Source organism: Mytilus edulis, chromosome 6 (assembly GCF_963676685.1).
Source record: "Mytilus edulis chromosome 6, xbMytEdul2.2, whole genome shotgun sequence".
NCBI lineage: Eukaryota > Metazoa > Mollusca > Bivalvia > Mytilida > Mytilidae > Mytilus > Mytilus edulis.
The window spans coordinates 16612232-16638027 of NC_092349.1; the positions used below are offsets into that span (position 1 = coordinate 16612232).

A 25796-nucleotide genomic window follows, 5' to 3' on the forward strand; every position below is an offset into this window, starting at 1 on the left:
ATTGATTTATTAAATAATACGATTAAAACAGCCCTAATACTACCAAAACGGCATGTGTCATACTGGTGATATCGTCCTGGTCATATAAATCACGTGATCTATATTGCTTTTCGGCCCGGTCCAATATTTCCAATACGGACTTGCAATGAATCCTGAATTACATGTTAACATACATTGTGTATGTAATTCAGGATCATTGCCAGTCCGTATTCGAAATATAGCCCCTATATTCACATCATTTCCAGTTCACATTGGAAATATTGGCCCTATATTCAAATTTGATGTATGTCATACAGCATTCAGAACAAGTCTGTATTAAAAAAGTTGCATTATTTCATTAAATTGTTATGAACTGGCTGTTTCTGTATTGGCACTGTTATAGATTCTCGGTCAGCTGTATTGACCCTTGACCCTACGGTTCTCGATGCCAATACTGCCAATTTTAAATCTATACCAGTGCCAATACAGAAACAGCCAGTTAATATCACTATATAAATAGAAAATGAATGTGATAAAGTTATAAACAATACGTAATATTCACATATAAATGAAAATGTTAATATACAGTACAAGAGTAAAACTTTATAACATGAGCTGTTGATATAACGTATGCTTATATTATACTATACTGTGCAACTGACGAATGTATATGGATGCAGATTTTAATAACATGAACGTAGCAAGTCGCTTAAACGAATCTAAGTCGAAGTCAATGAGCACAGTTAACGGGTATTTTCTTAGACAAATTGTGAAGAACGTTTGATTATTACATTCACTTAGTTTAACATAAAGACCGAGAGAAAAGTGTTTCTGTCATTAAGTCCAGCCAAGTGCTCATATTTGTTGTAGACGTACAGCCATCACATACATGTACGAAAACGTCAGTTAACAGACGGTCGCAAAATTCACAAGATTTTTAAACGTAGTTAATAACCAATGGGATGCCAACTCGAAAATCTGTCTTATATAAAGAAATTGAAAACATAAAGTAATAAAGATGTAAAAATATTGCTATTACAATAGTTAATTTGTTCTTATCAAGAACATGCATGACATCTGTTTGTCTTGATGTTTACGCAAAATTCAACAATCAATCAATCATTAGATCACAATCGCATATTAAGAAAAGACGCATATTTGGTTATACAGTGTTCTCCCCAGGATTTTTGGATAGCGCGGTGATAAGCGCGTAATTTTCGACAATTCTCAGTAACTTTATCGCGGCGCGCGGTTTGCTTGTAATTGATTTGTAATGTGTTTTTATTGTATTATGCTATTGATGTTTTCTTTTGTAATGATGCCCTCATCATGGTCATGGAAGTTACAATGTACCTCTTTGTTTGTTAATGTTATTGTCTGGATATAGAAGTCTGAAGAGTCTTTTTTTCTCCATTGTAAATTCATATATTAAATCCTCATACTATCTGTGTATAAAACTAAAGGAGAATTCTTTTTCCATTATGGGTCTACACCAGACTGCCTATATGAAGATTCTTAGCACTAACAGGTAATGTTGCAGAACATGTAGGACCAACAATTAAAAAGTTATATCACAAAAATACAGAACTTAGAGGAATATCAATTCGGAAAGTCCATAATCACATGGCAAAATCAAAAAACAAAACGCATAAAAAACGAATGGACAAGAACTGTCACATTCCTGACTTGGTACAGGCATTTTGAAATGTAGAAAATGGTGGATTAAACCTGGTTTCATAGCGCTAACCCTCTCACTTTGATGACAGTCTCATCAAATTCCTTTATATTTACATTGATGCGTTAACTAAACAGACACAATAAATAAAAAAGTCAAAATATGGGTACAGCAGTCATCATCGTATAACAATTTTAAAAGGAACAATTTAACAGAACACAAAAACATCTATCTACAAACACATTCATTGATTTGTGTCTGACGTCAGAAAATTTTATACGTCACATAAATTTGTCGTTCAATGTACATACAAACAATTTTAAAATTTACATAAGCAATGTTAGCATACAGGGTTAAAAAATCAAAAGTATGTAAGAATAAATTTCAGAAATAGACCGAGATTTAAAATAGTCCAAAAATTATATATAGAATTTATAAGAATCCACAAATAGTTAATTCCACTACGCGATTGAATGATTTTGACGTTTCAAGGTATTTTGTAATTGATAATAGAAATATATCATAATGACATAAAATAGAACAATATCATACTGACGGGATCTTTTAAAGTACAGAGTCACGTTATAAGAACTAAAGAAATACAAAAAGTCGCATATACAAAACACACCACTAAAAATGAAAGACAATACAAACACATTGACGAGATGTATGAGTACTGAGCCACGTCAAACGGATATCACATAAAACCATTCAACAGCAAAAGTAATATTAATAATAGAACAAAGACAAATGAAAGAACTATAAAACACGTTGTCAAGATGATAAACAACATCAGTACGCAGAATCTATACATCAAGACCACCGTGTTTTATTTGTGCAGTTGATAATGAATATTTATCAACAAGGTATTAGTCAGGTAGTTTGATTTAGGTCATGATATGAAACACTTAACATAAATAGTAAGTGTGCCAGTAAGGGATTTAAATCTATATATAAAAGTAAATATATTACATGCTTCCTGTTTGGTTGCATACTACTAAGAGATATACTGATTTTCTATAAGTTGGTGTTGTATTTAAACAACGAGTAATGATCGTGTTTTGAGTCATTTGCGCACAGAAATATAACCTTTTTTGTGTAAATTTACTTGGTATTATCTTAATATATATTTGGAAGTAACAATTGTATAGTGATTACATTTCATAGTTGAAGCCTTATATTGTACGTATAATAGTATCAACACATGAGGCAACTGTATAGTTAAAACTCGTCGATCTTTCAAATCACAGCAAACCCAGAGAAAATACAGTAAGTAGCACTTATTGGGTGTTGGATATAAGCCAAATGCGTAATGCTAACGCGAATTTTGCTCGATCTTTTAAGTTTTTACTATTAACTTTCCGGGTTTTGTAATGGGGTGATGTCTATGGACGAGAGGCGGGCATTCGTTATTATCGTTTTGAAGTAATAAATAAAAACACTTTAGTATCATAAGCGATCCTGGCCATTATCCTCGAATTTAACTGATAAACGTAAACGTTGTTGTTCATTTTATTATTAAATATGTTTTGCTGAAATGAATAATAGTACTGCACCTACTCTAAGGAAAACAATGAGAACAACTATTATTTAAACTTTCAATCTTACAAGTTTATGAACTGTACAATTATTTTAAATGCATGTGAGTTATATCAATAAATGCTGAAACTGCTGTATCGAGCCGTTTTGAATAAAATAAATTAAGGTTCATTATTTGGTGATCGGCAAAAGTTTGCAATGATGAACAGATGTTTATCGGATAAAATACGATATTGTGAATTTCTTATGAACGTTTTTTTATGAAACATTTTCACTTGAATAACTTTAAAACATATGTCATCAGCTCACTTACATTTTTGTATTTCCCTTTAAAAATTACTTATACACTGTGTGATTAAGAAATAATTTAACTTTAAAGTCCCTTATTTCGTATCGAGAAAGACAAACACCGAGTTAGCAGTTAGAATAAAGGTGAGTTGAATTGTCCTGAACATTAATTAATTTTAATTGTTCTATATTTCAATCAACGCACATTTTGAATGAAGTAAATGTAAGCTCAATTAAAAAGTCCAATGTATAGAAACATCTCCCTTTTTATTTGAAATTTAAATATTCGCAAAAATTCGTACACAAATCTAAATAATATTATTAAGAAGAGGTATACATAACAAACAGAAATAATGGTTAACCAAACATCTGATTATTTTACAAATAAATACACCAGCATACAGAAAGAAGTATATACTAGTAGTACCTTTTGACATATAAGCAACCGTAACCGTGCTTGTAATAAGGGCACATATTCTAACACAAACAAAAATCTAAAGGAAAATAGCGGTCTAACGTCGTATGACGTTCGTCACATTCCGAACACCTTATACTTTCGTCGTCGATATCTAATTTCGTGGTTTTGTCACATATTCGATTAGATACTCAAATGGACATCTAATAAAATTTCACCTGACTATTTAGATTTGCGATTAACTTTGTGTGTGCAGTTATTGACATATCTCGAATTAAATCACGTTATATCCATGGTGATTGAAGAACGGAAATAAGGTCACTTTGATCTTGTTCACTCAGCCAAAGTAAGATGTTTGTATGTGCGGGATGTAACTGACACAACATCAGTTCCGGTCAAAATGGAGACGTTAATTCTGTGACTCGTGTAGAATGGGTTTTACCCTTTTTGCATGAGATGATAAACTTTCTTGGTATTATTCTTAATATATATTTGGAAGTGACGATTTTGTAGATTAAACCTTAAGTTGTACGTATTGGAAAATCATGAACTAGAGATAACTGTATAGTTAAAATGTCGCAAATCTGTTTGATATAAAAGAGAAAATACTGGAGATTGTACATATTGGATTTCGAATACTATGAGCCAAATGGGAGATTTAGCACAAACTCAAATCTAACTGGATCTACTGCCTCTTTTACTCATTGTGTCTTTTGTTCACGCATCGTTGTCAATATATTGAATTTTTATACGACTGCCATACAAGTGAGAGATTTAGCACTTCAAACCAGGTCCAATCCACCATTTTCTACATTCAAAAATGCCTGTCCTAAGTCATGAATATGGCAGTTGTTATTCAATCGGTTGATATGTAAGAGCTTTTGATTTAGAAATTTGATATGAAAATTTCTCTTTTGGATTTTCCTAGGAGGTCAGTATTTTTGTGATTTCTTTTTTTACTTGAACATAACAATGCTGAAGATATATCAACAATTGTTAACTATATTGTTCCGAGTGGTTTTCAATAACAGAAATTATTGAACAGTATTTTTATTTAGTAAAAGTGTGCAATAATGAATTTAAGTTATCTGAAAAACTAACATATTCGGAACATCTTACATGTGTTATGGAATGTTATTGAAATATTTTGCCTTCAAATTTAAGAGGTAATAAAAATAACCTTCTCAAATCATATTTAAACAAAATATAGAAATAAATCAGTCAACAATCAACCATTAGAGTAACATGTTCATATAATATATTATCGGTACTGAACATATACTACAAAATGAATGCATGAAATCATATGTCGTCGCTGACCTAGTAGACTTTAAATAATAACAGTACGTCCTGTGTGATTAAGGAAGAATTAATCTTTATAAATTCATTGCTTCCGTAACAAGAAAGTCTAACATCGAGTTATCAGATACATTTTAGGTAAGTTAAATTATGATGTTTATTAGCCTTATTTTGAGTTATTCTATATTAATTTTAACGTTAATTTTGAATCAAGTTGATGTAAGCTCAATTAAAAAGTCCAATGAATAACAAATCTCCCTTTTTACTTGAAAACAAAATTCTTAAAAGTCCGTACAAATATCGGAATAACATTATAAAGACGACGTTTATGTAATTAACCACACATAACGATTTATTCAACATCTGATTATGAAGAAATTCCTGTAATTTTAAAACAAATATAAGCCCTTTAAACTGTTAACATAAAATGTAAAGTATAAAATTGGATATTTTAGAAGTATGTCAACAACAGTAAAAGTTATTTGACAAGCAATACTTTCCATATGGCTACATATTCTAACAGATTCAATACTAAAGCAAAATAATGGTCTAACGTCGGATGACGTTCTTCAAAATAGATGTAACTTATCGAAAATATAACTTATTTCAGGAATTATTTATAGTACACCACGAAACAATGCATTGATAAGCTGACAGTATCATTCAGTACACCTTATACTCTCATCGATAATATTTAATATCGAGGTTTCATCACATTTTCAATACAATTCCATAGAAAATCTAATATTTGATTTGCAGTGAAATTATTTTATGCAGTTAATGACAATTCATGAAATGAATCACTTGATTTCCATGGTGATTGAAGAATAGAAATATGGTCTCTTCAGTCTTGTTCCCATCGGCAATAAAACCTCGGCCAAAGTAGGAAGTTTGTTTGGATGTTCTGGTCGTAACCTATTCATGTTCCGGTCAAAATAGAGACGTTAAATTCTGTGACGCGTGTAAAACGGATGTTACCCTTTTTGCATGATTCGAATCATTGCAACAACTCCTTGATGAGTCCATTGTGCCAGTTGAGACATGTATTGTCGACATGCGCATCAGGTGCAAAAAAAATTGGCACCGTCTGGTGCAAGAAAATTAGTACCGTCAATTTTATTAATGTTATTGCAATCCTAAATTTCTGTCACAATCCAATATACCCTGATTTTACCATTATAGTCCCTTTGTATATCCTTGACTTGACCACTGACGTTTCTATTACAAGACCTTATTAAAGTTTTGTGTTTATTGCTAATTTGTTCTTAACATGAACATGCATGCCATTTTTGCCACTGGATGTTAAGCAACCAACAATCAATCAATCATATATACAAAGCTGATGTATTTGGTAGATTCATTAGGGTCATGATATCAAATAAGACGAATAAAAAACAAGTGGGTCAGATCCTTAGATTGAAATCTATTTAGAAATAGATATATCAAATACTTTGCGTTTATCTGGCAGACTTTCCAAAATCATAATGATTTTTTTGTTAGTCGTGCACGTATTTAAAACATAGTAATGATCATGTAAAATTGCATTTACAATGTGAAAGCTGATATCACTGTTATACAGTGTAAACTTTCTTGGTATTATTCTTAATATATATTTGGAAGTGACGATTTTGTAGATTAAACCTTATGTTGTGCGTATTTGAAAATCATAAACTAGAGAAAACTGTATAGTTCAAATGCCGTAAATCTGTTTGATATAAAAGAGAAAATAATGGAAATTGTAGGATATTGAATACTATAAGCCAAATGCGTAGCACAAACTCAAATCTAACTGGATGCCTTTTTTATGTTTGTTTGTTTTGTTGTCACTATAATAGAATTTGAGGCCACTGTTATACAAATGGGAGATTTAGAGCTACAAAACCCGGTCCAATCCACCATTTTCTATATTCGAAAATGCCTGTCCCAAGTCATGAATATGACAGTTGTTATTCATTCGGTTGATTTTTTAGAGCTTTTGATTTTGTTATTTGATATGAAAATTTCCCTTTTGAATTTTCCTCGGAATTCAGTATTTTTGTGATTTCAATTTTTTACTTGAACATAACAATGCTGTAAGATTATGGTTTCCTTCGGTTAAATCATTTTTATTTTACTGTGGTAAATTCTATAGATGAGGGAAAGGCATTCGTTGCAATAGAGATTTCCAATAAAATGACTTTACTCGACATAACCGACCTAACTTAACGTTTTTCGTCTTATTGCATTGAAGCATGACGGAGGGGAGAATACACTGCATGCATGTTTTGCTCTTTGAACACGCGTTGTTTTCTGTAAAATACTTTAAGTAAAAATCAACCCCATTTAATTTTTTTAATCTTTAAATATTTTGTCATTAAACTTTGAATGATTTTATTGACACAATATTTAATGGAATAAGTAAGTGAGCAACTTGCTATCAAATACACCCATCATTTCTTGTCATTTTACTTGACCCATATTTTTGTTTTTCTCAAATTATGAATTTTAAAAACTACCAAGACAAAATTTAGCATGAAAATATTAAAATAATGAATAACCAAGCGAGAAGACTGCTTTTTTTTTTATTGTTTTTACAAGTTTTAACGTTTAAAGTTGATTCCAACACACCCGAATGTAAAGGGTGTACTCGACTATTTAAAAAAATCAAATCTATAATTTAATTGATTATTTGATGTGGGCAGAAATTCATATCATTAATATATATCAAACAGAAATTTTTCGTTTTTACCTATACTAATGTATGGGACGGGGTTTTTGTCCATGTATACCTAAACGTGCATTCGAGGATACAGGGAGAGAGGGCGTACTCCCCCCCCCCCTTTCGATCGCTAAATAATTTGAAATCTCATGTTTTCCACAATGTCTATAAAAAAATTTAGCGTAAAAAACTATAATCGTCCAAATTATTTTTTGAATCGCTCCGATCGTCAGTAAAAATTCAATTTTCGGGAACAACACCCTCTTTGAAATATCTTGGATACGACCATAATCACAAATTGTTTTGTACGAAAAAACCTTAAATGATTGTCGTTTGACTTTGATAAATACTTTTTCAAAACAACAATGTCTAAACATTAGGCATCTCGCATGAAATTTATAAGTTTAAGACTACATACTGAGTTTTTTTCCGTAATTTAGTAGCTCGCTGAACACAGAAATGTGATAATGACGTGTAATCTAATGGACACATGGAAACTACCTATAATCTAAAATAGAGTTGTGACCACTAATTGTCCTACATATACTCTCTCTCTCTGCTTTTGACATGACAAAAGGTGAGTGAGGTCATGCTTTTCTAGACTGTCTATGAATTTGTTACACTTAATTTTTACAAAAAACGGTGACATATCATTAGTCCGACAACCATTATTCCGACAGCCCATTACTCCGACAGCCACCTATTCCGACAGCCCATTATTCCGACAGCTCATTATTCCGACAGTTCATTTTTCTTATGTGTATGGGTAAATTTTCTCTAAAAAGACCAATTAACTCCGTTCTCTATAATATTTGTGTTTGTCCGTTTTGATTCCAATTATTCTTTCCATGCGGGATATTTGTCTCAGTATATTAGAGTTGTTACACATGCTTATTGCAACTGATCAGTCCTTACCTTCGTCCCTCTTTCTTTTTACATGTCTGGGTATTTTATTTGTCTTTATATTTCATTGTTTTTGTGTCCACTGTCAGTCTGTACTGTTTTAGTTCGCGTTCTTTTGTGTATGTCTTGATCTACCTTCTTTCACTAGATCTTCGGCTTCCCCATTTCGCGTATCAGGGGAGTGAGGTTTCATCGCTATTAACTACATAAATGAATATATCAGAGTTGGATAACGTTACCCGTCCTCTTTGGTCGCAACACTTTCTACCTCTTGAATCACTCATCTGAGTTTCATTTAAATTAATTTTGTCGCAGAAATAAGAAACTAATGTAGCGTCAGTCAACATGAGAAAAACAAAGAGATAAATACATACACAGATCCTTAAAAATAAGATGACAAATAAGACGAAATATGTGCTCAGAAAAGATGAGCAATTTCAATTATGAATACGGTATCATGTTCGGGAATGTGAATCCAGGAAAAACGGAGACAGTACACATCACTTCCAATAGCGATCGATCAGACCTAGCCTGAGAGATGACACTCAATATATTTTTATCGCACCGCTGCTAAAACATCACGTTGTGATTGGTTTAGCGCCGTCACGTGGTGACCCCTATGGATTCGTAAGGGGGGGTTAGTAAATTTCATAGGGGATTCATGTCGTCACGTCTACTGTTAATGGTGGCGTCATCTATTGATGTTGTTCTATATTATTGTTTATTTTTCTACAAAACGCAGCAGGAAAAGTCCTGCGTGCGATAAATTCGTTATACAGTTCACTACTGACCCCCTCCGGCCTCACCCACTATGGATTTTACTAACCCTTTATGGATCCGTAGGGGGTCAGTAGCGAACAACATATCTTATATTATCGCACCGCGGGTAAAATACTACGTTGTGATTGGTTTAACGCCGTCACGTGGTAACCCCCTATGAGACCGTAGGGGGTTCATGACGCGTTAATGGAGACGTCAATGTTGTTAAAACCGAAAAAGTCCAGCGTGCGATAAATTCGTTATACAGTTAACTACTGACCCCCTACGGAACATCGGTGGTGAATAAAATCCATAGGGGATTCGTCCTCCGGCCTCACCCCCTATGAATTTTACTAATCATCTATGGATCCGTAGGGGATCTGTAGCGAACCATAAAACTTATAGTAGGAGCTTTATATCCCGAGCTTATCTAAAAATCTAGAAAAATATGCCTATTTTATAATGGTTGGTGGAGATGCAGGACTGATGATTTACAACAAAACTTATTTCGAAAAACAAATATGACGGACATGACATTTCGGTAACTTCTATTTAAATATACATTCAACGCATTTTGACTGCTAAAATATATTGAGTGCAGTATAAAAGACAATAACAATTAGTAAAAAATCTAAGACAATGTGTGAAACTCTTGTCCCGCTTGTGTCTTTGTTAAATTGTCTAACTTAGTACATTATGTGTTTTGTGGCAACCTTGCTCATCCGTTACATTAAGAATTAAGAATGCCAGAAACTCAAAACATCGTTTTGTACAGCTGATAAAGTTGAGGATGGTCGTCACTTTTCAATCGAATGCTCACTTTATAATAATTTGAGGGAGGAACTCTTTCAGTATATTTACATATTTATATATACAAGTGGGGGTATACAGTTTTACCTCTGTCTGTTGAACCGTCCAACCGTCCATCCCTCAGTCAGTCCGTCAGTTCGTCCGTCCGTCCCATTAGTATTTTCGGTGCATCTTTTTCATGAACTACAAGGATTTCTGTAAGGTTTATTTAAGTCGGCTATATCGTGTGATGAGTTTTCAGAATCATTACTCAACAACTTCCTGTTTACCGTAAACTTTTCACATGACAGTTGAAAGTTTTTGGCACATTTTTCTCAGGAACTACAATACAATGATTTCTGAAATTTGGTTTCAAGGTTTATATAAGTCGCCTATATATACTGTGTGATGCTTTTTCAGATTCACAACTCAACAACTTCCTATTTACCGAAATATTTGGGCGGGGGTATCTTCAGTAGCTCGCACCATCACTGGTTGATCTTGATTTATACGCTCTTTATAGACTCTATCATTTTGAAAGTGAAATATTCTGTTCTGTTCTATTCTATATATACAGATTTTGAATTGAGTATATAGAAAGTATTCGAACTACCTTAGACTTATGTTATATGTACGGAGTTATTTCTTAAATTATGTTCTTACATATCTAAACGTAATAATACAGACAGACACTTTTTATTTTACCCTGATACAATGAATACCCTGATACTTGATTTGATAAGTGTCGGACTTATGGGTTGTCGGATTATTGGGCTGTCGGACCAATGGGTTGTCGGACTATTGGGTTGTCGGATTAATGGGTTGTCGGACTAATGGGCTGTCGGAATAATGGGCTGTCGGAATAATGGCGTGTAACCTAAAAAACAAGGTGTAGTATATGTTTGCCAATGAGACAACTCTTCACAAGAGACCAAATGACACAGAAATTTTAACAACTATATGCCACCGTACGGCTTTCAACAATGAGCAAAGCCCATACAGCATAGTAAGCTATAAGAGGACACAAAATGACAAATGTAAAACAACTAAAACGAGAAAACTAACAGCCAAATTAATTTGCTAAAAAATTAACGAAAACACAACAACAAACGATAGGCACTGAATCATAGGCTCCTGACTTGGGAGAGGCACATCCATACTAATACAATGATGTAACGACAAAATTGATCAATATTATAAACTGGATAATTATTTTTTTTATTTATTAGTTGTAGTTGTTTTTAAGATAGCGTTCAGTAGATGTGGATACTATCAGATCGGTACAAGGAGTTTTTTTGGAAATACTGGAAATTGCTGTTTCAAAGTTTCGTTTCAGTCTCACGAGTCAATCCCTTTCTTACTGTTTTTTAATTGTTACATGATCATTTGATAAACATACTTATTTGATTTCTATTGGCTTTAACTTGGATATTTATAAAAACTATGTAGCATAGAGATGCATGCTTAAAATAAGTTCTCGACATAAATTGGCTAAAATATCAGATAAGAATCAAGCCTCAAGTTATCATACTTACGACGAAGAAGCCTCAAGCTAAATATAATACATGAACTTACGACGGAGATTTAGCCTCAAGCTATAGTACTTATGATGATGATGATACTGATGTATGTCTTATATCCAGCGACAAATATTACATATATATTAAGGATGATGAAATGATAATGATTAATGCATATATAGCTTTTTATACATGCCCAACACATAGCGTCACATTTTTTCATATGCTAGTTAACAAGAGAGCGTAACCACTATAAAGACACACTTGTCTTTCTACGAGTAAACCAATACTTGTTCTTACTCGTGAATGCATCAAGCTTGGTTGAGAAGCAGAAAAATACAATTGTAAAGACATTCGATCAAGGGGTCCAACAAAATAATTGAACCCGTATTCGAGGCTAGCTTGCTACCAGCCAATCCCATATGTAAATATATAATTATGAATATAAAATGTTTTTCTTTCAGTCGTGTGACACCTTCACCGGATCCATGGCTCTGTCGCATAGTTGTCACTTGTATATATAAATACCTCCAAAGCGAGACAAAAATTGAAACTAAAATTTTCGCTAACTATATCAATATTTTTGATAGCTTTAGAAACTACTTCTAATTGGATACGTAAGACTAAAAGAAAATTCCCGTAAAGACTGAAGTGACATTATAGTTGTCTCAAAAATTAACAACTATGTAAATTGGCATTCTCATCCACTTTTAATCAGAAATCTTGGGGACAGGATATTTTTAGCCAATTAATATGTACTATAAGTTGATAGTTTACTATCCACATTGGTCAATGTTTATATGCAGATTATTACTCATCAGTTGCTAATCAAGTACACCTTCCAAATTACAATCTAAATAACGAATTGGTGTAAACATTTATTTGCATACATTATCATCAATTACAATTATATTCTTTTTTTTTTAATGTTCGTTGACTTTCATTTGAAAGAAAAGAGTATGTCAACTATTAAAATTAAAAGAAGTACAAGACCTGTATTATTTTTCTTTAAATATACACTTCCCGTTGACGTACGTTTTTCCTGTTGAAAAAAAATCAGAGATAGTTATTAAAGAGATTAACTTCAGAAGAAGAGAACATTTGAAATTTTGCTTAATAAAGTATGATGCAATCCCAGTTACCACCTTTAACAGACACATTCTGATTAACACTTTGAGTTCATTCTTTTTCCAAAATGGCTAAAAAAAATCGATCTAATAATAAATATCCACCGAAATTAAATATTATAAAACATTAAACACGAAAAGAAGAAGGGATATATATCTGATAACGACAAACAAAAGCGATAAAATATCAAATAATAAAGGTTCATTAAATTTTGCAAAGTATATCGGAAAAAGAAAGACATGGTCAAAATTATGAGAGACAACTCAGATGAATCGTATGATAGGTGAAGATACGTATATATACGTGGTCTTATGACAGTGAAGTTTAGGCGGGAATCTCAATAATCACGTGATATATAAAAATCATGATTTGTTTCGTTTTTCATCATCTTAGAAATATTTCATATCGATAAAATGTATATGAATTGGTTAACAATTGAGTTACGCATTTAACAAAATTAATAGGTTAGCAATAACCGGTCCCGTTACGTGCGTACGTCGAGTTAGGTACGTATGTCATTTTATTGGAAATCTCTATTACCGCGTTATTATCGTTTTGAAGTAGAAAACAAAATCCTTTTGTATGATAATCATGATAATTGATCCTGACCGCATTCAGTGATCTCGCATGGTTATCTTTAAATAATGGTGTTCATTGTTCTTCTTGTGTATGTTTGGTTGATTCAATTACATTAGTTTCCCTCTACAGGAAAACAATGCAACTAACAATTATTTCGAAATGTTCGACTTGTAATTGTAAATGATTATAAATTGTGAATCCATTTGAATGAACTCATCATAAATACCAGGATTAAATTTTCATATTTGAGTCAGACGTGCGTTTCGTCAACAAAAATACTTACCAGTGTCGCTCGAATAAAACAAATGTTATAAAGGCAAAATAAAGGTCGACGGTTGAAAAGTATAAATGAAATATATCAATAATTGTTAACTATATTGTTCCGAGTGGTTTTCAATAACAGAAACTATTGAACAGTATTTTTATTTAGGAAAAGTGTGCAATAATAAATTATATATAAAAAAGAAGATGTGGTATGATTGCCAATGAGACAACTATCCACAAAAGACCAAAATGACACAGACATTAACAACTATAGGTCACCGTACAGTTTATCTGAAAAACTAACATTTTTTGAACATCTTACATGAGTTATGGAATGTTTTTAATATAGATGAAATTGCCTTCAAATTTTAGAGGTAATAAAAATAACCTTCTTAAACCATATTCAAACCGAATATAGAAATAAATCGGGCACTAATCAACCATGAGACTAACATTTTCATATAATATATTATCGGTACTGAACGTATACTACCATGCGTGTTCCCCTTGAATTTTATGAAATGATATGTTTTCGCTGACCTAGTAGACTTTAAATAATAACAGTACGTCCTGTTTGATTAAGGAAGAATTTTTCTTCATAAATTCAGTGCCTCCGTAACAAGAAAGTCTAACATCGAGTTATCAGATACATTTTAGGTAAGTTAAATTATGATGTTTATTAGCCTTATTTTGAGTTATTCTATATTAATTTTAACGTTAATTTTGAATCAATTTGATGTAAGCTCAATTAAAAAGTCCAATCAATAATAACTCTCCCTTTTTACTTGAAAACAAAATTCTTAAAAGTCCGTACAAATATCGGGATAACATTATAAAGACGACGTTTATGTAATAAACAACACATAACGATTTATTCAACATCTGATTATCAAGAATTTTTTTCTAATTTTAAAACAAATATAAGCCGTTAAAACTGTTAACTTAAAATGTAAAGTATAAAATTGGATATTTTAGAAGTATGTCAACAGCATTAAAAGTTATTTGGCAACCAATACTTTCCATTTGGCTACATATTCTCACAGATTCAATACTAAAGCAAAATAGTGGTCTAACATCGGATGACGTTCTTCAAAATAGATGTAACTTATCGAAACTATAACTTATTTCAGGAATTATTTATAGTACACCACGAACCAATGCATTGTTAGGCTGACAATATCATTCCGTACACCTTATACTCTCGTCGATAATATTTGATTTTGAGGGTTCATCACATTTTCAATACAATTCCATATAAAATCTGATTTGATTCGCAGTGAAATAACTTTATGCAGTTATTGACAATTCATGAAATGAATCACTTGACTTCCCTGGTGATTGAAGAATAGAAATATGGTCTCTTTAGTCTTGTTCCCATCGGCAATAAAACCTCGGCCAAAGTAGGAAGTTTGTTTGGATGGGCTGGACGTAACTTATACAAGTTCTGGTCAAAATGGAGACGTTAAATTCTGTGACTCGTGTAGAACGGATGTTACCCTTTTTGCATGAGATGAATCATTGCAACAACTCCTTGATGAGTCCATTGTGCCAGTTGAGACATGTATTTTCTAAATGCACATTAGGTGCCGAAAAAAATTGGTACCGTTAATGTTATTGCAATCCTAAATTTCTGTCCCAATCCAATATACCCTGATTTTTCCATTATAGTCCATTTTTATATCTTTGACTTGACCACTGACGTTTCTATTACAAAACCTAATTTCCTTCTACGTTTTATGTTTATTGCTAATTTGTTCTTATCATGCACATGCATGACATTTTTGCCATTGGATGTTAAGCAACCAACAATCAATCAATCATTATTTATCAAACGCAATACAAAGCTGATGTATTTGGTAGATTCATTAGGGTCATATCAAATACGACAAATAAAAATCAAGTGGGTCAGATCCTTAGATTGAAATCTATTTAGAAATAGATATATCAAATACTTTGCGTTTATCTGACAGACTTTCCAAAATCATAATGATTTTTTTTTTGTTAGTCGTGCACGTATTTAAAAAATAGTAATGATCATGTTATGAACTATGTGCGCACATAATTAAAATTGCATTTACAATGTGAAAGCCGATATCACTGTTATATAGTGTAAACTTTCTTGGTATTATTCTTAATATATATTTGGAAGTGACTATTTTGTAGATTAAACCTTATGTTGTGCGTATTTGAAAATCATAATCTAGAGAAAAAGGTATAGTTCAAATGTCGTAAATCTGTTTGATATAAAAGAGAAAATAATGGAAATTTTACATATTGGATATTGAATACTATAAGCCAAATGCGTAGCACAAACTCAAATCTAACTGGATCTACTGCCTTTTTATATCTGTTTGTTTTGTTGTTACTATAATGAAATTTGATGCCACTGTTATACAAATGGGAGATTTAGCGCTACAAAACCCGGTCCAATCCACCATTTTCTATATTCAAAAATGCCTGTCCCAAGTTATGAATATAACAGTTGTTATTCAATCGGTTGATTTGTTAGAGCTTTTGATTTTTCCATTTGATATGAAAATTTCCCTTTTGAATTTTCTTCGGAATTCAGTATTTTTGTGATTTCTATTTTTTACTTGAACATAACAATGCTGTAAGATTATGGTTTCCTTCGGTTAAATCATTTTTATTTTACTGTGGTAAATTCTATAGATGAGGGAAAGGCATTCGTTGCACTACCGCGTTATTATCGTTTTGAAGTAGAAAACAAAATCCTTTTGTATGATAATCATGATAATTGATCCTGACCGCATTCAGTGATCTCGCATGGTTATCTTTAAATAATGGTGTTCATTGTTCTTCTTGTGTATGTTTTGCTTGATTAAATTACATTATTTTCCCTCTACAGGAAACAATGCAACTAACAATTATTTCGAAATGTTCGACTTGTAATTGTAAATGATTATAAATTGTGAATCCAGTTGAATGAACTCATCATAAATACCAGGATTAAATTTTCATATTTGAGTCAGACGTGCGTTTCGTCAACAAAAATACGTATCAGTGTCGCTCGAATAAAACAAATGTTAAAAAGGCAAAATAAAGGTCGACGGTTGAAAAGTATTAAGGAGATATATCAATAATTGTTAACTATTTTGTTCCAAGTGGTTTTCAATAACAGAAACTATTGAACAGTATTTTTATTTAGTAGAAGTGTGCAATAATGAATTTAAGTTTATCTGAAAAACTAACATATTCTGAACATGTTATGGAATGTTTTTGATATATATGAAAATATCTTCAAATTTAAGAGGTAATAAAAATAACCTTCTCAAATCATATTTAAACAAAATATAGAAATAAATCAGTCAACAATCAACAATTAGAGTAACATTTTCATATAATATATTATCGGTACTGAACATACAGTGTTTATATATCTCAACTTGTACGATTCGCTCGTGTATGTAACAATGTTTTAGATTTTAACGAGAGAAATTTATGTATTACTGAAAAATTATTACACCAGGGTTTTCGATATCACAAACTAGTCAAAACATTTACTAAATTTTATCATCGGTATAAAGAAATCATTCGTAAATATAGCTCAACATGCAGACTTCTTATACGTTCAGGTATTTCACATCCAATTTTTTATGGAAATATTCTTTATAAAGCACAAAGGTGTCAGTATTCACCTCAGAAACTTACAAAACCTATGAATAGACTTATTAAGAAGGGATATAATTACGATACTGTTGTCAAGTCATTAAAGATTGCATATTTTGGCGTTAATATTGAGTCACTGATAAGGTCTTTGCGTCGGAACTAAACACATTTATTCTAAAAACAGTTGTTGGCATGACACGGGTTATGTTCTTCTCATATATGTTATGATGGTATGATACTAAACCCCTAACGGGAAGGATTGTGCCTGATGTTCATATGATGAAATCATAATCTTTCAGTCAGTTTAATTGAAGTCTGGAGCTGGCATGTCAGTTAACTGCTAGTAGTCTGTTGTTATTTATGTATTATTGTCATTTTGTTTATTTTCTTTGGTTACATCTTCTGACATCAGACTCGGACTTCTCTTGAACTGAATTTTAATGTGCGTATTGTTATGCGTTTACTTTTCTACATTGGTTAGAGGTATAGGGGGAGGGTTGAGATCTCACAAACATGTTTAACCCCGCCGCATTTTTGCGCCTGTCCCAAGTCAGGAGCCTCTGGCCTTTGTTAGTCTTGTATTATTTTAATTTTAGTTTCTTGTGTACAATTTGGAAATTAGTATGGCGTTCATTATCACTGAACTAGTATATATTTGTTTAGGGGCCAGCTGAAGGACGCCTCCGGGTGCGGGAATTTCTCGCTACATTGAAGACCTGTTGGTGACCTTCTGCTGTTGTTTTTTTATTTGGTCGGGTTGTTGTCTCTTTGACACATTCCCCATTTCCATTCTCAATTCTATATACTACAAAATGAATGCATGTTTCACTTAAATATTATTAGATCATATGTCGTCAGCTGACCTTGTTGACTTTAAAAAATATCAATACGTCCTGTGTGATTAAGGAAGAATTAAACATTTTATATTCATTGCTTCCGTAGCAAAAAAAGCTAACATTGAGTTTCAGATACATTTAGGTAAGTTAAATTATGATGTTTATTGGCCTTAATTTGAGTTATTCTATTTGTAATACAACGTTAATTTTGAATCAAGTTAATGTTAGCGCAATTAAAAAGTTCAATGAATAACAAATCTCCCTTTTTACTTCAAAACAAATATTCGCTAAAGTCCATACAAATATCGGAATAACATTATAAAGACGACGTTTACGTAATAAACGACAAATAACGATTTACTCATCATCTTATTATGATGAAATGTATGTAACTTTAAATCAAATCTAAGCCGTTGAAACTGTTAACATAAAATGTAAAGTATGAAATTTAATATTTTAGAAGTATGTCAAAGCTTTAAAAGTTATTTGACATTATTTAATTTCGCGGTTTCATCACATTTTAAATAAAATTCCATAGAAAATCTAGTATTTGATTCGCAGTTGTTGACATTTCACGAAATAAATCACTTGATTTCCATGGTAATTTAAGAATAGAAAGATAGTCTCTTTAGTCTTGTATAAAACCTCAGCAAAAGTAGGAAGTTTGTTAGGATGTGCTGGATGTAACTTATGCAGTGCCAGTTCCGGTCAAAATGAAGACGTCAAATTATGTGACTCGTGTAGACCGGGTGTTGCCGTTTTTGTATGAGATGAATTATTGCAATGACGTTCACTCTTTTATGAGTCCGTTGTGCCAGTTGTAATCCCAAATTTCTGTCCCCAATCAGTATTCCCTGTTTAAACCATTATAGCCCCTTTATATTTCATTGAACTGGTCACTGACGTTTCTATCAATATATATTAAACGCAATGCAAAGATTATTTTTTTGAAGATTAAATGGGGTCATGATATCAATTACTACAAATAAAAAGCAAGTGTTACAGATCCTCAGATTGAAATATATATAGAAATAAATACTTTGGGTTTAGTTGGCAGAATTTTAAAAATAAAATATCTTAGCCGTGCGTGTATTTAAAGAATAGTAATGATCGTATAAAAACATGAAAGCCGCAATAAAGTGGAAACTTGATTGGTATTAATTTTGATATATATTTGTAAGTGACGATTGTATACTTCTTAGATTTTGTAGATTAAACCTTATGTAGTACATATTGGAAAATCATGAACTAGAGACAACTGTTAAGTTAAAAACTCGTAAATCTGTTTAATAAAATAAAGAGAAAATACTGGAAGTTGTGAATATTTGGTTTTGAATATAAGCCAAATGCGTAGGACAAACATAAATCGAGCTAGATCTTTTGAAATTTTAACCCATTTTATATGTTTGATTTGTTCACGCATCCTTGTCAATATAATGGAATTTAATGCGACTGTCATACAAATGAGAGATTTAGCGGTACAAAATTTTAAACCAGGTTCAATCCACCATTTTCCACTTAAGAAAATGTCTGTCCCAAGTCAGGTATATGACAGTTCTTATCCATCCGTAAGATATGTTAGAGCTTTTGAGTTTGCCATTTGATTAGGAGTTTTCCGTTTTGAATTTCCTCGAAGATTTTTGTGATTTTACTTTTAACTTGAACATAACAATGCTGTAAGATTATGATTTCCTTCGGTTTTATATACACTAGTTTTTATTAGGTAAGATTATCAAAATCGATATTTTTAAAACTTTCAAAACTCTCATCTATTTAATGATCAATTAACTTAAAGAAATTCCGGAAAGTTGTGTACCGTATCTGGGACCTTATTCACAAAGCATCCGTAAAGCTACCGCACCCGTAAACGTTGCGGAATGGCTGCGGAATTTGAATTTTCGTATTCACAAAAGTTGCGGATATTTCGCATCCGTAAACGTTGCGGAATATGTCCGGAAATACATGAGAATATTTACGGGACATCCTGACTATCCGTAAACGTTGCGGAATCGGGCACTTGTGTTTATTTTAAATCATTTTATATTAATTTTAATTTAAAAAAAAATCATTACAATTTTAAACAAGTTTTACTTTACTCCAGTATATTTCTTTGAAATCATTTATAATAGTATGGAAGTGGATACTTTGTGAGATTCTCTAGTAAGTCCGTATTACAGAAACCAATTGAGGAAGTCAAACAAATATAATCAAAATTAAAAACCAATTGTTCAGAGAACAATTGAAAGTCTTTCCACACCAAAGAAATTTTGATAAGATAGTTTCTTCATACTGATGCGATAAATAATGGTTTAATTATATTAATGAGTGATGTAAGGGAGATAATAAGCTACTTCCGGTGAAATGAATGTCACTTCCGGTCTCATATGATAGCTTCTTTGACACTGATTCCAAAAAATATATAGTTTCTATATACTTTTATATGTAGAATGGCAGATAATTGGCCACTTCCGGTTTGTTGGAAGTCATTTTTAGTCTTCAGTAATCAGTTTATGTATCTATATGACAAAATATATGGATTCTGAGTACTTTTATATGAAAAAATTGCAAAAAAGGCTACTTCCGGTTTTCTCAAGGTCACTTCCGGTAGTCAATTTTCAAGGTCATTTGTCACCTTACCTTTTGTACAAGGTCAAATGCCTTTATAATGAACTTAGTTGAAGTTATAATCAAATAACTTCATATCAAGACATATTAGGGGCACCAACTCCTATAAGATGCCATTAAATTGTATCAGACTTAATGTATCATATCTTCATAACAATAAAGCAGACATTTTGCAATTGTTTTTCTTTATGTATCTTTCAAAGAGTCAGAGAAAATGCAAAAACAAGCAAAAGTCACAAATTAGAACTTGACCTTGACCTTTGACCTTGACCTTATTTTCTAAGTTAGGACATAGGGGACTCAAATAAAAACATTCCAGGGTTATACGGTTAACTGTTTTTGAGTTAAAAAAACATACCGACAAATTTATTTTGTAAAGGTAGATAACTCCTATAAAGTTTCAGCGAATCGCTTCCACCCAAATGAGCCAAAAATTCCTGAGGATTTAACGAACAATTTGTAAAAAGAATTTTGTCGCTATCTTTTTTTGTTACGAAGGAGATGCACACAGATGATAAACAGTGAATAGGGAGATAACTCTTACAAAGAAAATGGTTCCGCTTAGCAGGGTGAAATTTAAAAGCGCATAAACTATACGATACCATATGAGAAATATCTAAGCGACATATTGCGAAACAAACATTTATCGCAAGAACAAAATTTGGCGGAAGAAAAAAAAAAAAAATTAAAAACCAATTGTTCAGAGAACAATTGAAGGTCTTTCCATCAAAACAATGTATTTTGATATGAAAAGTTGTGAAACTAAGTTTAAAATGTCATTTCAATCGTCAAATGATAGCTCCTAGTAAGCTGATTCCAAAAATATATTGTTTCCATACATTTTTTTTAAATAAGGGAGATAATTTGTTACTTCCGGTTTGAAAAATGTTACTTCCGATTATATTTGAATATTTACTTGACACTGATTCCAAAAATATCTGGTTCTATATACTTTTATATTAAAAAGTACAAAAAAATAGCTATTTCCGGTTTACAAAAGGTCACTTCCGGTTGTTTTTTACAAGGTTAAATGGTTTGATATCTTTTTCTAAAAGTTGTATATCTTTATCATGTATACATATAGAATAAAAGCAAAGGTCAAAATCTAGAACGTCAAATTAAGCTATGACCTTGAGATCAGTTTCAAGGTCATAAACCAAGGACCTCAAATCAAAAGACCATAGGTCTTTATTATATTTAGTTAATGAGTTATATCACCAAACGCGTATTTTTAAATACAAGAGGGGAGAAAACTCCCTTTTACATTCAACGTACGCTTGCAATCAAAATTTACATCTTACGACATGTCGCAACTAACAATTTAGTAAAAATAATTTGTTGATATCTTATACAGTCTTTGGATATAAGTGAAAATAAGCCAAATTCAAATATTAGAATATGACCTTGACCTTTGACCTTGACCTAATTTTCATTTTTTGGGACCAAAGACCTCAAATCAAAAGATCCTAGGTCTCTATCACTTATGATTTATAAGATAGAAATTCATATCACTTATATCAGATGCATAAGGGGAAATAACTCTCATATGGAGCGGTCATATCGCTTCGGTCAAAATAGGACAAATCATGCGAAGGATATAACGAGCAATTTTGTAAAATAAATTTGTCATAATCTTTTACGGTTGCGAAGGAGATGCGCTAACAAGGAAAACAGTGTTTGGGGAGATAACTCCTACAAAGAAAAGTATTCGTTTACGCAGGGTAAATTTCAAAAGTGCATAAACTGTTCGATATCATATACCAAATATCTAAGCGACATATTGCGAAACAAATGTTTATGGCAAGAACAAAATTAGGCGGAAGAAAAAAAAAAAAAAAAAATAATCAGAAGAAAAACAATAGGTCTTTCCACAGAAAAGTGGAAAGACCTAATAATCAGAACAAATACAATAGGCTTTCCACAGAAAAGTGGAAAGACCTAATAATATGGAAAAAACTGGAGTTGTCGTTCGTTTTACATTGATAGGATAGATAGTACACAACCTACATTCAGTTGTAAGTGGAGGGTTAAAAAAAAAGGGGGTGGGGCAAAAGGGGGTCTCGGGGAGATTTTTTTTTTTTTATTAACGGAACAGAATGGTTAAAAAGGTTTTTTACAATATAAATCAATTGCTTTAAAAAAGCAATTGTAGGGGGTCTTTCCCCCTTTAAAATTAATTGAATGGGGGGGGGGGGGGGGGGTTTGTTTGTTTGTTTGTTTGTTTGTTTCTGTATGGGGTCTATATTATTGTTACCGGAGAAGTTTCATGTTTAGTTTGGAAAGTTTTTATTTTATTTTAGGTCCAGCGCGCGCGCCAGATGGGGAAGACATCACGTGACTTGGGTTTATAATAACGAAAACTTAGTATTTTTATTTCTCTTTAGGTCGGGATGTTGAACAGACAACATGTATAGAGACGGAATGTACACAATGTAATTTCTTTTGTCATTGTTGGAAATTGACATTTTGATCACAGTTCACCAGCAGTGCATGTTTTGGATTTAATTGTTCCGGTGTAACTTTAATACGCATTTAATGATTATTTTCTTAAAATGTACATTTTTCAGCACCAGTTTGTAACACAGATTAGTATTTTAATCTAGGAGCGGACATTTTATTGTAGGATGTCACTGAGATTTACGGACCTAGCAAGCGATTTTTAGGGCATTGCCATTTTTTTGTTCTAGGAAAAGTCTTGAGAGATATCCGCACCAAGTTTTTTTTATGAACTTTTAGTACATGTATGCACTGCTGACTGCAAACTTTGAGGTCGATTGTACTTGTAGTTTCAGAGTACATGTGGATTTTTTTTTCAGAAGTGACGCAAGAACAATATTAAATTTCAATTTTTCATGAAACATGATTGATTGATCATGATCATGATTGATTGATTACTTGATTGATTGATTGATTAGTTGGTTGGTTGGTTGGTTAAACACATTGGATAGGGTCAATTGAAACAGCGAAAAAGAAACAAAGAAGATCTTGGACCGTATATTAAACACATGAGACGGATACATGATTGATTGATCATGATCATGATTGATTGATTACTTGATTAGCTGGTTGGTTGGTTGGTTGGTTGGTTGGTTGGTTGGGTTGGTTGGTTAAACACGTTGGATAGGGTCAATTGAAACAGCGAAAAAGAAACAAAGATCTTGGACCCTATATTAAACACATGAGACGGAAACATGATTGATTGATCATGATTGATTGATTGATTGATTGATTGATTGATTGGTTGGTTGGTTGGTTAAACACGTTGGAAAGGGTCAATTGAAACAGCGAAAAAGAAACAAAGGAGATCTTGAACCCTATATTAAACACATGAGACGGAAACATGATTGATTGATTGATTAATCATGATCATGATTGGTTGATTGATCATGATCATGATTTATTGATTGATCATTATTGATTGATCATGATTGGTTGGTTGGTTGGTTGGCAAACACACATAAAATTCTTCAAGTCGTTCCCCAAATCACATATGTACATGACCTTGACCTTTGACCTTGTGACCTTTGTCAAGGTCATTGCTTCACAATGTCATTGCAAAAGACCCTATGGGTCAAGGACCTTTTGTTTAAGAGTTTTGCCTAATAATGGCTTTTTATAAACCATCAATGGGGGTTATATCCCTTACATAATGGTAAAACCAATACAGTCATAATGTAACAAAGTTGCCCCTTGAAATACTGAACATTTTTCACTGCTTAAATTTTCTGTATCTATAACCATTCAAGAATTATAGGGAAATCAAAGACATATGAAAATCTAAAATATGACCTTGACCTTTGACCTTGACCTAATTTTCTAAGTTAGGACCCAGGGGACTCAAATAAAAACATTCCAGGGTTATACGGTTAACGGTTTATGAGTTAAAAAAACATACCGACAAATTTATTCCGTAAAGGTACATAACTCCTATAAAATTTCATCGAATCGCTTCGATCCAAATTAGCCAAAAATTCCTGAGGATGTAACGAACAATTTGTAAAAAGAATTTTGTCGCTTTCTTATTTTGTTACGAAGGAGATGCACACACATGACAAACAGTGAATAGGGAGATAACTCTTACAAAGAAAATGGTTCGGCTTAGCAGGGTGAATTTTAAAAGCGCATAAACTATACGATACAATATGAAAAAAATCTAAGCGACATATTGCGAAACAAACATTTATCGCAAGAACAAAATTTGGCGGAAAAAAAAAATAATAAATATAAATCAATTGCTTTAAAAAAGCAATTGTAGGGGGTCTTTCCCCCTTTAAAATTAATTGAATTGGGCGGGGGGGGGGGGTGTTTGTTTGTTTGTTTGTTTCTTTGTTTCTTTCTGTATGGGGTCTATATTATTGTTACCGGAGAAGTTTCATGTTTAGTTTGGAAAGTTTTTCTTTTATTTTAGGTACAGCGCGCGCGCCACATCACGTGACACGGGTTTATAATAACGAAAAGATAGTCTTTTTATTCCTTTTTAGGTGGGGACTTTGAACAGACAACATGTATAGAGACGGAATGCACACAATGTAATTTCTTTTGTCATTGTAGGAAATTGACATGTTGATGACAGTTCACAAGCAGTGCATGATTTGGATTTATTTGATCCGGTGTAACTTTAAAACACATTTATTGATTATTTTCTGATAATGTACATTTTTCAGCACCTGTTTGTAACACAGATTAGTATTTCAATCTCGGAGCGGACATTTTATTGTAGGCTTTTACTGAAATTTACGGACCTTGCAAGCAATTTTTACGGCATTGCAATTTCTTTTCTCTAGGAAAAGCTTTGAGAGATATCTGCACCAAGCTTTTTTATAAACTTTTAGTACATGTATGCCCTGCTGACTGCAAATTTTGAGGTCGATTG

General features: G+C 32.2%; 1 protein-coding gene across 1 annotated transcript in view; it reads left to right on the forward strand.

The window, feature by feature from the left end:
• Nucleotides 1-2646: 2646 nt before the first annotated feature.
• Nucleotides 2647-25796, forward strand: part of LOC139527247 (uncharacterized) — a 60328-nt gene continuing 37178 nt past the window's right edge. Inside the window, exon 1 of the mRNA XM_071322581.1 lies at nt 2647-2923. The gene's annotated coding sequence lies outside the window, so the exon portion shown is untranslated. The remainder of the gene's footprint in view (nt 2924-25796) is intronic.